The following is a 14907-nucleotide window of genomic DNA, read 5'->3' on the forward strand; positions in this document are numbered from 1 at the left end:
CACCTGCACCATCTCCAAATGACCTCCTGAAGAAGAAAAAACCGTACTGTCAAGAATGCACCGTCTGTATTAGCTTCCCCAAAACTATCTAAACTTACCTGAAAACTCTTACACGACTTTGCACGTGTCTAATTAAAGTTTCTCCTTTTAACCAGTGATTAATTAACATGAATTCATTTCATGTAAATACGAAACAATCTGAATTTTTTTTTTATAAAAAGTGAATTTAAAGGGTGAATTCAGTATTTTATTTTGAAGCGCTCTCCATAAAGCCATTTTAGTATTAAGATATTGCTGCTTCACGCCCTCCAATTTTACAAGTGCTACCAATAATATAAAAGAAATACAAAATTTAGGGAATTGCTGGCAAATGCATTGAAGAGAAATATAGATAGATATGTTCATGTTTTGTTGACATTTTGTTGATTTAAAAAATGTTCATCCACCAATATCGGCTATAGTCGCTGTTGCCACAAGTTCACATGATACAGTGTATAATAAGATAGCCTTTTTCTGAAGAAACTACTGTTTTATTTACTATAGATACTCTCTCAATAAGTATGGGACAGTTTTATCTGAATAAATTACTACTACTACTTCATTTACTATAGATGTAATAAATCTCTCACAAAGTTTGACCTCCTAAACAAAGGCGGGAAATCGACACACAAATCTTGGTTCTGGCTGAAAAGTCTTTGTGTTTAGAGTTACGCAAGAATTTCGTTAAATTATAGCATTTACAAATAAAACTTGACCACGGTTCGTAGCTTGACTGTGAGCTTCCATTGTGGTCTTTTTGTAAATGTTGAATAATCCTCGGGGTTACTTTGACTTAGTAGCGGTTGTTTTGGGTCACCAGCCGAAGGTCCTTACGTAACGTTGATAGGATAAGAACCCAATGTCAGCGGTCATCCATGAATAAGATTGAATACACAGTCTGTTATATAGGACGTTTGACCTTAAAAAGCATTGTCCAACAAAAGTATATCAGTTTTACACTTTAATCCCATATACATGTACCTCTGGACGATTATGTAAGAAATCCCCGCCACTATGGAACAACTATTTCTGTAATATCAAGCCTGTAAAATGATGTAATCCACTAAATTTAAGAACTTCATGACAAAAACTCGGATTGTGTGTTAGATCACCAGCTGGACTGAGAGTGCTAGCCACACTTCTGTTATAAACGTAAATCAACTGTTGTATAAGGTTAAACTGTATTATGATATTTATGTAAGATGAGAACAATGAAAGTTGTAAATATCCTCCGATAAAGTGTCAAAACAGAGCGTGATCTATATGTATGAAGAGGCGTCCTAATATACAGTATTGCTAAGGCCGAATAAAAAGTACTAACTTTTCTTATCGAATTATCACTTAACAACCCATCAAAAAAATATTACAAAAGCATGATGACTTAATCATGGACTGGGGTGATGTTGGTCACACCTGTACCGCCATACTAGTAATAAACTGAATACACATACTCATTACGAAGCTCACGTCAACTCATCCCAGTTACCAATTGTCTAGAGTGAATCATTACACGTTATTGCCAGTTCTGTGTGCCCTGTACTTTGTTGTGCAATGGACGACTGGGTCAGAGAACTAATCATCTCTTACGTCATTTTCTACGCTAGGAACAGTATACAGCTTTGAACTCAATCAATTTCACATGTTTGACCTTGGTATAATTACCTTATTACTGAATTATTGCTACGCGATGGGTTCTCGGAATAATTGAATGAATCAACATGAAGTCATAGCCGGCATTATACATCAATTAATTATCTCCTCTGATTCGTTTCCTAGATACAGAAGACTGACCACTTGAATTACAATTTTGGTGTTCTAAGTACAAGTAATACTTGAAGAACTTCCCCATTCAGTCAAGAAAGCATCAAGAAAATGAAAGTGATCAATAAGTCCTATACAGAATACAAAATTAAAAATAGGGTAAAGACGGGCCCAGTGGTGGGATCATGTGCCTAGGAGGAGAAAACCTCCCCTGTTGACAGGTCACACCCGCCGTGTGTAGACATATGATAAATACTACTGTTTTTTGTAATTCGTCTAGTTTCTCTTCTTCATGATCAAACTGCTGTATTTGTGAGATACCTGTTTTGTCCAAACTACGCTCTATCTGTTTTATAAGGAAAACCTTCACAAAACTATTTTAATAAATTTAAGGTAAAATTGAGAAACTGCGCCACTTTCAAAATCACGTACACCAAATAACCGTAACTATTAGAAACAAAATCACGTACACCAAATAACCGTAACTATTAGAAACAAAATCATGTACACCAAATAACCGTAACTATTAGAAACAAAATCACGTACACCAAATAACCATAACTATTAGAAACAAAATCACGTACACCAAATAACCATAACTATTAGAAACAAAATCACGTACACCAAATAACCATAACTATTAGAAACAAAATCACGTACACCAAATAACCGTAACTATTAGAAACAAAATCACGTACACCAAATAACCGTAACTATTAGAAACAAAATCATGTACACCAAATAACCGTAACTATTAGAAACAAAATCACGTACACCAAATAACCGTAACTATTAGAAACATTACATGTATGTGAATTGGTATTGGTAGTGCTCTTTTTTATGAAAAAAGTAAATTTTTATAAGTGTCAGAACACCCTGTGATCAGATATAGTTTCTGAGTTTTGTAGCATTGTCTTTTTTTTTAAAGGTATATTTTCAATTTCTAAAAGAAAGGGAGTTTGTGACACTAAAAAAAACTGGGGTCATTCGTGCTTGTTATTGAGCTTACACTTGAAATATCCGCGCGCACTATAGCTATGCTTGTTAGTGTCAACACAACAAAACAACACCAATCAATAATTTCATCAAATTAATACATACTCATGTCTTCTAACAATACAGATATGAAAATGTTTAATGCTAATAGGTTAAAAATAAATAATGAAATTGTTGCACTTGCAGTACGGAAATATATCGTCATACATTTGAGAGTTCAAAAGAACATCTTAAGAGTTGTTAAATTTCAATAGTTACAAAGTTGCGATGAAATTTAAAGAAATGGAGTAATAGTTCATTATATTCATTATTGGCCAACAACGTAACACATTTAGACCTATGCTTTGCGCTCAGGGCCGTTACAGTTAGGGTTCTTTAACGTGACAATGCCTGCCGCGACACTATCATGTCCGAAAGACCCCAGATTTTAATTTCTAAATTCCGAGTGTTAGGTGAAGGTCTTGGGTTTGACGCGGCCATGTCACGAGTGGGGCTCAAACTTACAACCTCCCAACCACGAAGCGAACTCTCTACCACTGAGCTACAAACATTTCGTGTAAATCAATATAGATATTTTATAGAATCAGTGTTCAGTTTAGAATAAAAACAGAAACGTTGAAATCGTGCAGATTTAGAGCTTTTGGATTAAACACTTCTCCCATCTATAGTCATTTCCAATTCCTTTCAAAATTTGATTTGACATACAAATAGATTTAAATAATTAATGTATGATATGTCTAGACCAGTGAAATATGTATTGTACTAGTACCTAGTAGACTGCAGCATAATTCGCGGTTATGATAAAAGACCGAGGAGTCAAACTCCTTAAAGAGGTTAAAATTTACTTTTGATTTATAATATACACCATTTTTGTCTGTTGGTGTCCCCACAACAGAAGCACCACCAATCAATAGGACTCTTTTGCACTTACAATATGCACACACAGAAATTGAGATATAGAGTTTAAAGAACAGCGTAGGAGTATCTCGGGTTCTCAAAATTGCAAACAAGTACAATGTCTTGCCTAAGAAGTTAAGACGGAACTTTAAGAAGGGGGATTATAGATCAATTTTTGGAATTGTTGGCAAAGAAACTAGATTTTCATACAAAATCTCGGATGAATTAATAAAAATGATTTTAAGAATTCGTTTTCTGTTTGGAAAAATACAATACTAGTACCAACCAAGTTAATGCATTACCGACATTATGATATTGGATTAGTTCCAGGCCTCTGTTATATCATAAATTACAAAATTGATGATATATTGACGATAGATAAATAGAAAAACGGAAATGGTAAAATCGATGTGCATGCCCTCTTTGTTTTATTATGATAAATGTCATACACTTATTAAATATAATATTATATAACAAAGCGCAAAAATCCAATTTTTTTTTAATTCGTCGATTCGTAGAGATTCCTAGATATTCATAAACAGGTAACAAGAAACAAATTCAAATTTCACAATTCAAAACGTGACTTTTTTTGCGATAGTTACGTGGTAAATGTAGGTACTAATATTTATCTGCCAAACTACCGATTATCATTAGATATCGTTTTCATTCAAAGCGTTGATAAAACGCAGACCATATCTGTTTCAAACGTTCAAACGACGTCTTCCAAAAATTGACAATGAACCGTACGCGCCTCAGTTTGACGCATGTGATATTCTTCATAATATCGCCCATTGTCACGAATGGTTCCCTATGCTAAATAATATCACCTTTGCGGGGTGAAGTTTTTAGTCCTACGGGAAAACATGGTTTTAAAACACTTTTCTGCAATTCGAATTCGAAAAAAAAAAAATACGAGTATTTTACATGAAAGTATATCACATATATACACTGTAGTCCTTTAATTTCCAAATAAAATAAAATATTGATTACACCACGTACTACACTATCTACGAGAGAAACATAACTAACAGTCTGTAAGACCAATAGCATGTGCCGACTATACAGTTATTTGTTCAAATCATTGATAAGAAAACAACTGAAATTTTACAATGCTTTTCTAGATTACCTCAAGGGGATTCTTATAAATTTAAAAAACGGACAATGAAAATAAGACACATTTAACAGTACCTTACACAAAGTCTTCTCTTTCTGCATTAGACTACTAATGGGATAAAGTTGCTTATTGTGTAACGATTGCAAATTATACGTATCTTTTGGTCTTTTGGAAAAAATATTTTACTTGCAAGTTTTTGATTCGATGTGATTCATATGGTAATGACTTATATGTGTGAAAAACAAAGATTAGGAACATATTACGAAACATAGTTTTAATCATTTTAATTAAGGTTACTATTGCTTGTTACACAGAGTTCATATTCTATGACGCACACAACATGTTTTCTCCTAAAGCTTTCTTCGTAATCTCCTCCTTTCCCACGGCTTCTTCAATTATGTGCGGGATATCCTGCAACGCCTGTTGAAAAATCCTGTGCAAGAGGCTTCCGTGACCCGGTCGTCTCCACAAAATTTAAAGTGAACACATGCTACGTGAGTTGGAATCTATCAATCTTTCTAGTGATGCCATTAATCGCAATGCCCGGGTCATAGCGCACCTTCGGTCTGTTACTCAATTTCACTGCATATGTTCATACTTAGGGGGAAGTGGGGGTACCAAAAGTTTATTGCCGGAACATTCTGGTCAGCATCGACTTGTCCATCTTACAAAAAATAGGACAAATAGAAAGAGTGTTGATAGCATGCGATATATACAGGCATGGGCGATTTCGCACCGCCTCTGCCTAAAAAAAAAAAAAACGTGAAAATATCGTCCTTGATTATACATGTATATTTAGGTTATATTAGGAATATATCGCGCAAGAAATCTTTGACGACGATCGATCGAAGTTTATTTTTCGAGTTTTTCTAGGCAGTACTTGTAATGGGCGAAAAATTCCAAAGCAATGCTCTGTGGAATGCTGTGAAAAATGACCGGAGCCCAGTAGAGATAGAGAACGCCGCATCCTCATACAATGATGATGCGGCATATAAAACCCCAGGGTAATCCAGTCAGCGGGGCAAATGTTCAGTTTCAGAATCCTAACCCATACATAACATGACGTGGGATCACCCGCTTTCGTGTTATAAAGACCTGTCCTTGAACGCTAAAAACTAGGAAATCGGAAATATTCGTCTAACACCCACCACCGGCATGTCAAAGTTTGACACAACTGTTCCTCATCAGTCTAAAGACGCCCGCCTTATTGCGTGCTGCGGACTCGGCAGCAGGAAACCATTCTTCGCATGTTGTTCAATGTCGTAAAATGGCGAAATGACTTCGGTTTTACATATTTGAATATTATCAAAGTTACTGTGTGTATCTACAGGCATTTTTCTTTAAATTGATGCACACTTTTATTAGAACTTCTTAAGTTAATGAGATGTAAACAATTTCGCAAAACCATGACGTGAATTTTCTGAGTATGACTAAAACAAGTGAAGACAAATGACATAGCATAAAACCACCATTTGCCTCTTAGTACCGACTCGGTGAAATAAATGACCTGCGCGTAATGGCTGTGCGCTCGCGCCATTTTCACGTCTTGTAATGCGGTTTTATATGCTAGTGATGTAACCTTTGTCGAATGCAATGGCATATTTAATACACATCTTTGTTTATTTCTGCATGTTGACTAGATAATGGTACAAAAAGTATGCCCATTGCATTGTGTTTAAGGTACCGGTAACATGCGTTTTATGACTTATGGCGAATTGCTTCTAATGGTAACATTCTTGAATAAGTATACTCTGCTTGAGACGCTAAGTTAATAGAACAAGGCAGTTATTTAATAAGACAATGCATTAGGAAAATGTACGTGCGAGCTTGTCCCCATACATTCTCTTTAATGGTTATTATCTTTTACGAGAAAAACACCAATTTCGCCTTAAATTATTATTGATGATGTGCATTATCACTTCCTGCATAGTTAGGAGAAATTCGGAGACCTTCACATACAAATTATTCATGACGGCCAAGTTAAAGATGTCGACAGAATAATATATATATATATATATATATATATATATATATATATATAATCGGTCTGCAAGAAAATAATAGTGAGTTCACATGGTGCAACAGGTATTGAAAGGTGGTTGTGTTTTCTTTGAATGTTGGCCAGAACATTCATGCAACGCATTTTCATGCGATGTTTTTACGTCGCCGAATTCTTGAGCTCTGAATTGATTTAAGGCCTTCAAACACCATTGCCGTATTAAGAACCATTATACATTATTTTTCACACAGCTATAACCTAGGATACTTTTTTTTATAATTTATTTAGGTATCTTTTTTTATTTCAGTAATGGCAGGGTTGATCCCATGCTTTTGTATATTTTGATAGTCGATAGTTAGTAACCGACATCACGTATCTCGTAAGCTGTATCTTAAAGAAAACAAATTCCTCATTTTCGTCTTCTTCCATGAGCTATCATCCTTTATCTAACGGTCGAACTTTCCTGATAAAATTGGAATATACATAAGCAATAAACATTTTTTCGGCGCAATGTGAGTAAAATTATATCAATATACACTTTTGACCCCCAATAGATCTCTCACAGATAGGACAAATAGTCTCTCCGAGCAAGCAGCCTGTTGTTGCAAAGGCTGGAGTTTAAAAACTGAATAGAAAATGGTTGTTAAATGGTGAAGTTATTTCTTCTTTGAGAGAGGGCCTACATAGGCTATGTCTGTTGCCCGATACTATTATCTCAATACAATGTTTGAATTAAAATTATTTCTCAGTAGGCCTGTATGGGATAAGGAAGTACTAAAAGACGGTTAACATACTGTTCATTATTTGATAATCCTTTTCTTCATGACAATAACCAACAACTATATAGAATATAGCAATACAGTACAAAAATCAACACGAAACAGTTCCTAGTTTACCCCCAGTAGAATATAGCAATACAGTACAAAAATCAACACCAAACAGTTCCTAGTTTACCCCCAGTACATGGCAAATTTATTTGATTTTGAAGTTTCTTTGTGAATTAACAAGACAATATCAGAGGTTGACAGTGATCAATTATTCGCAAACGACAGCAAAGAAAACCGGAAATATACGCCTCATTTATACTAGAAATGACATAAGTCCGGCGAAGCATGCTTAAATTATCATTAAACAAGGATTCAAATAGCCCGAAGTCCCAAAAGAATCGATTGTATAGAATGTCGGAGCATACGAAGTTATCTAAGAGTTAGATCAAACTGACCGAACTGAATCATCTGGTAATGACTTTATAATGTCTGTTTCTAAATGTATCCAAACGCTTTAAAACGTGTAAATGTTAATGGAGTAAATGAATTTAGGGAGGCGGCTAAAGCACTTTGTAGCCTCAGCCATGCATGCTGGTGCTAAGTTCCAGTCGCATTATCTCCAATACAAACGTTTTCTTCACTTTTATAATCTAGAAATCTACCTACACTGGAAGGAATGCGTTCAGTATGATAGCTTAAATATAATAGCTTAAAGCAAGGTTCCCCCAAGATTGGTTAACATGTGTCTTGCTTATTACAAATCTATCTATATTTTTGTCAGAGGAATGATGAAATACGTGAAAGTTTGCCAAAAACCCCTGATACTAATAAATAAACAACAAAAGGCAGTCTTTGATGCTGTCCAATAAATAAATTTACGTGTAACCATCGAGTCGGCCATGATAATCTGGGGCTTGTTTGATTCCTATCTGAGCGAGAGGAGCTGTTTGATCGTCCGATTGTAATTGGTCAGTAATATTCTTAAACATTAGTGCGAACTTACGTGAACTAATGAACTATTAAATAGTGATTGGAAGATAAACGAACCCATAAACAAGCCATGAGCGGTTACAGAAATTACGGAGGCGAAAATCAGGGATCTAGAGATAACCAAAGGCTAGCTAAATTGTGTTTGTCTCAACTAACATTTATCAAATGCAGAATCTCCAAATTGCGGCACCTCATTATGTGTGAAAATGATCATTATGTGCGGTCAAAATGCGAACACTACTACAAGTTATTTCATAACATTTAATGGGGTTTCGGCCAATTTACCAATATCTAGTCAGTCTGTGGTGATAGAAGGCCATATGCGTACTCTATTACATGAAAAATATACGATTATCATTTGTTTTATTTAAAAATCCGTCTAAAAATTAAAATTCATTTTTGAAAATACATGTGCATGAGGGATGTGATCTGCGATGTGTAGCGCTTCATGAAAAGTAGGCCGACGTAAAGCGTCGCAATTCTTACTCCACTTCATGAAAAGTAGGCCGGCGTAAAGCGTCGCAATTCTTACTCCACTTCATGAAAAGTAGGCCGGCGTAAAGCGTCGCAATTCTTACCCTCATGTATTTTCATTTTTCAAGAATGAGATTCAATTTTATAATTACTTCTACTTTCACTTCTATCGAAATTCCCTATCGTAAAAATAGATGTACTATATGTATCAACATTCATACACACATTGTTCACAACTGCAGTGCATTCAGGAGGAAATGGCTACCATTACAACTTGTAAAGATATGAAAGACAAAATCATTGAAAATGTTAATTCATGGTATGAATGTAGTTTTCTTTAGAAAAAACCAAACAAAAATAAAACACGCAAAAGTGGAAAACAATATTATTAGCATAAGACATTTGCATGTATTTTCAAATTCATTTTCATACTTAAAAGAGATTCAGTCCCGTGGGGATCCAGGTTAGAATAGGTCCTCAGTGTTCCTTGCTTTTCATAAGAGGCGAATGATGGAGGCAGTCCTTCGGCTGAGAGCGCAAAAATCGAGGCGGCGTGTCACAGGAGGTATGGCACGATAAAGATCCCGCCTTGCTCAATGTAGGGGAGATGTGTTGTCATTCAGAATATATGGTTTCTGATGGTTTCTTGTGTTTTACATTTAAAAACTAGATTTGAATCTCTTTTAGTTGATTGGTTATATACAGATGTATTGACTGTATTTAAATGGTTCGTTGTATATTATTTAACGTCCCTCTCGAAAAATTTTCACTCATATGGAGGCATCACCATTGCCGGTGAAGGGCTGCAAAATTTAGGCCTGTGCTCGGCGCTTACGGCCTTTGAGCAAGGAGGGATCTTTATCGTGCCACACCTGCTGTGACACGACGCCTCGATTTTTTTGGTCTCAACCGAAGGACCGCCCCCATCAGTCGCCTCTTACGACAAGCAAGGAGTGCGTGTGAATGACATAACCATGCAGGTATTAGTGAACTATGCCAAACTAAGACTATTATATATTTTCAAAAGATCATTTAATACCAAATATAAAACCCTAATATAAAAATGTCTATTGAACTAAGAAACTAGGATCTGGTAAACTATAATGGTGTTTTACATCCTTTTATATTTCTTTCCCTTTCATAGATTTTGTAATCGATTTGAAATCAGACTCTTACGCAGAGTATATGGCGCGGATCTAAGACGTTTGAATTTAATCCGATTGATAGACTTTGTTTCTGACATCGTTTTATCTTAATATAAGGAGGGAGAAAAGAAACGCCCAAGATTTCTGTTTTCATTATATTCTTGTAATATCTGCAACTATTGTGTTAGAACTCCAATGCCCTACATGTATATGGGAATGCAGTGGAGAATGTATTCTTTATGATTAAACTTAATATAAGAAAACCGCGATCATTTATAAAAAGAAGCTCTTGTAAAACAAGTAGACGAGATAAAAATCGGTGTTAAAAGTTTCCGTTATTTTAATTTGAAGTAGCCGTCCACGGAAAGAAGGCGTTTTGTGGTTTTTGAATGCATCCTTTAACTCTATCTGCTCTACAGATAAGAAGATGCACAATAACGCACAAACACCAAGTGTGATTTCCTATGACATCATATGGTAGATATAATTAATTAACCAAAAGTGATGAAAAATATGATAGGTATTTTTCAAAGAGACACTGAAAGGAAGCTATTTTCTATAAAGAATTTTCCTTTGTGGTTCTTTCGTTTTGCACTGTCTTTATGGAAATAAAGAGCGGAGGTGTTCCTTCATTGTCGTAAAATACTGCCAGATACATGTCTCGTGTCGCAATATTAAACTTTCTTTCTTTAAACAACACCGATCATAATACAATTTATAATATCAATATATATATATATATATATATATATATATATATATATATATATATATACACATATAAGTGCAATTGAATTCGGATAGTGTATGTGTCGACCGAAACACAAAAAATATGTTTCAACAGTACCCATTACCTCGTTGTAATAAAAGTCAATATTTTACTGTGTGTCAGCTATTTTTTACTCACAAAAGGGGGTCTAAATTCGGATCTAAAAAAACATCATCACTCGTAACAGTCGAAGAAGGGAAATAAACTTTGGAAACTTTCCTTTGAATATGTATATACATGTAGCGTAAATAAACAGTCCAAACTCCGAGATGAAGACATATTGTAAATATTGTACTCTAGTGAAGTATTTTGAATATCTATAATTTCTTTAATAATTCCCATGAGATAGCTTGTGTGCACTCTGGACAAGGGAAATGGTTTTATGCTGAAATTGCACAATTTTTTTGTCATTGGGTAGCGATATGGCGTCTCCGATAGAGCTTACGTATGTTGTAGTCTCTTATTGTCTCCTGACAAAAGAAATCAAAGTGTTACAGGAGCATACTGCGGTTTTTACACTAACCGCTAAAAAGCTTACAAGAGCTATAATTAGCATCTCCTCCAAAGTGCATCTTCCTGAACAAAGAGTATATCTACGTATATATTCAAGTGGCGGGAAGCCAGGGTCACGTGGTTGTATTAAAACCGCGGGTTTCCAAAAATATAAAGTGCGTAGTTTAAATCTAAATCTTAGATACTTTTAACTTTATAGTTGCATAATCCCAAAAGAAAGATAAACCAGGCAGACATCACATTCTCCATTCATAAACCTCTTCGCCCAAATTTCGGTATATTGTTCATCGTAATCATAGTAGATGTAGTTCCATACCACGCGCAGTTTGGCTCCATCTGAGAGATAAAAAATGGCAGATGGATGGATGTCGACCCGTAATAGGAAGTAAGAACACAGAGTGGCTTGTGTCATTTGGTCAGAACAAGCGCGCGGAATGCCTCTTCGGACGCAACATATACAAAAGTTACGACAGGACCATTTGACGGATACATGAACGAACAATGTACTGATGTTTACTAATAAAACAGAAGTCGACTAGAACCCAGTACATCACTGACTAATTACCAACAAAGGGAAACGCTAAAAGATAACGCTATCACTGTAATGATTATGACAGTCTGAAGGGCGATACACGAACGCTCGTGTGGTGAAAGGCACTTTTCATTTTTATATAGGTCTATATACACATATCATTGAAAATAACTTCTACTCGGGCATCGCGACATCCAAATGTAGGGCGAATGTTATATAACATGTCATTCTTAGCAATATATTGTAATGCAATGCAAGAATTAAATCAAATTGCAAGGTCTGGTCAATATTTGTTTTTCATTTGTTTCGATCTGGTCATGGGGAATCCGTGACAGCGGCCGATAAACTTGTGCAATCTGACTCTCCCCGCAGTCTCGTTAATGGCAACATTATCTTCCGATGCAGCGCATTATACAAAATTTGATTTGATTGTATCAAAGCACGTCGGATTTTTCAAATGATCACGGTTTGATGATGACCAGTGGTTCTTAGATCAACCCGATCCTAGTGGGTACGCGTCTTGTTTCCTTTGCTCCGATAGAGCCATTAACGAGGTTCTAATCACAGCGATGATGGCGGACTTAATGGTCAAGCATCCATAGTGTTCAGCTGTCCGTCCTCTTTTTTCTATTTTCTCTGTACACACCGTGGCATATGGATATTCCAATGTCCATTTGCGCGTGGAGAAAAGGTGATTGAGATTTCTAAAAATCAAAAACAGATGACTTTTAAGTGACCCTTCAGTGAAAATAGGCGCCCTGGTCAGACCACGGTTGACCATTGTTCCACATCCCGTAATGTACCGCAAAATTCTCATAACGTACCCTGTGCGACGAGAGACCGGACCAAACATTGATAAGGAAACTATCTATATCACACTTCATTTTATTTCGTTCTAAAGTCCGAGTTTTATTTGGATCCTGTCGCTAATTGAAATTTAAAGCCAAGATATTTTTGAATAAAATGTGATGTCAGTTTTAAACGCCGTATCAAAATTGTTCACCCGTCATTACATCAATTACTCGTAATCGTTCTTCTACTAGTACTACCTCTTAAACGTATTACTATTATGTCTATTTATACATGCAGTGTATATTATGTTCCCCTCTGGTATCTAAGAAAATTGCATTGTTCCATATATGAACCTCTGACGATTTTTCTTGCATGTATTATATTTCTTGTACTTCATGTACCGTTTAACATGGTTTGGCCGAATAAATTGAATAGAATTGAATTACTAAATATGATGTCAACATGCCCAATCGTAAAATGGTTATATTTGTTATGGGTTTTTTTTGTGCGTATCTGTGATTGAAACAGGTGATTCCATCGTTCTCTTTCAGAATTAAATCGACAAATCTCTGTGTAGATTAGGAAGCCCTGTCATGTCTCTGTTACCTGAGTTTAATTAACCACTCAATAGAGTTATCATATATTATTTCGATCACAAAGCACCATCTGAAATAAAAGCTTCGTGCTTTTAGGTAGAATTATTTCTGTCTAAAATATCATGCTGAGAATAAGAAATTATTGTCTTTTATCACTAAAAAAAATTAATTGAATTCGGGTGCCTCCTAATTGAAAGAGGGCCAGGAGTGTAACGGGTGACCTTTCTACTTTGTTTTTTAGTACAGACATCCACACCACCTGCGCATTGATGAGTCGATGTTGAAGGGGGGAAACTAATGCGAACATAAAACATGTAAATATTTTTTTTACAAGTGATATCCCGTTTTGTCGATTACCAAATATTCTATTTTCCTCAAAACATTGATATAAGATTCTGGTTATAAACCAGACTATAACAATGAATACATAAACTGTATTATTCTTAAAAACATCGCTTACACTACAATATCACTGGAATGGTGATATGAAACCTATACATATTGGTCAGCAAAATCAAAATTGCCAAATACTGGCATTTCCCCAAATGTTATGCGTAAGAAAAATGACATTAATCCACCAGAGAAAGGTTTATTGTCGGTGGACATTAATGTAGGATTAGGGCTGATGCGGAGAGAGAGAGAGAGAGTTCGATTTTTATCACCTTGTCCAAATTACGCTGTGTTATGATAGGCTATGCTCATAAGCGGCCCTGTCGTTCAATGTCTAACGATCCTTTTGACTTTCTTGTGTCAGATTGACCAGGGCTTTTGTAATTCGCAGATGACCTGTTTCATTCCGCCCCTCATTACCTTTTTATGTTGTATTCTCACAGGTTACCGTTCTGTTATTTTTCTCGGATATCGACGCGACCGACCGGCCAACCGTCGAGCGTCTTGTATATTGTTGCCTTTATTTCAAAAGAAAAGATGAAAAGACGAAAAACGATCGGCCCGCACTTCAAAAGCGTGTGCTGCATATTCTATTAGGTTTCCTTAACGAAGTTAACCAAAATTGATGACGTGTCATTGAATTTAATTTACTCTTCTGAAGAGCAATATCGTTTTGAATTTTGTACTTGTAACAAGGTTCCTTCCAACTGCAGCGATGTATGCCGGTTCTAACTTACATACGTCGCTTATAACTTACATACATCGCTTATAACTTACATACATCGCTTATACACTTACATGTACATACGTCGCTTATAACTTACATACATCGCTTATAACTTACATACGTCGCTTATAACTTACATACGTCGCTTATATCTTACATACGTCGCTTATAACTTACATACGTCGCTTATAACTTACATACGTCACTTATAACTTACATACATCGCTTATACACTTACATGTACATACGTCGCTTATAACTTACATACATCGCGCTTATAACTTACATACATCGTTTATAACTCACACACACACACACACACACACACACACACACACACACACACACACACACACACACACATATATATATATATATATATATATATATATATATATATATATAT

Source organism: Ostrea edulis, chromosome 5 (assembly GCF_947568905.1).
Source record: "Ostrea edulis chromosome 5, xbOstEdul1.1, whole genome shotgun sequence".
NCBI classification, from domain to species: domain Eukaryota; kingdom Metazoa; phylum Mollusca; class Bivalvia; order Ostreida; family Ostreidae; genus Ostrea; species Ostrea edulis.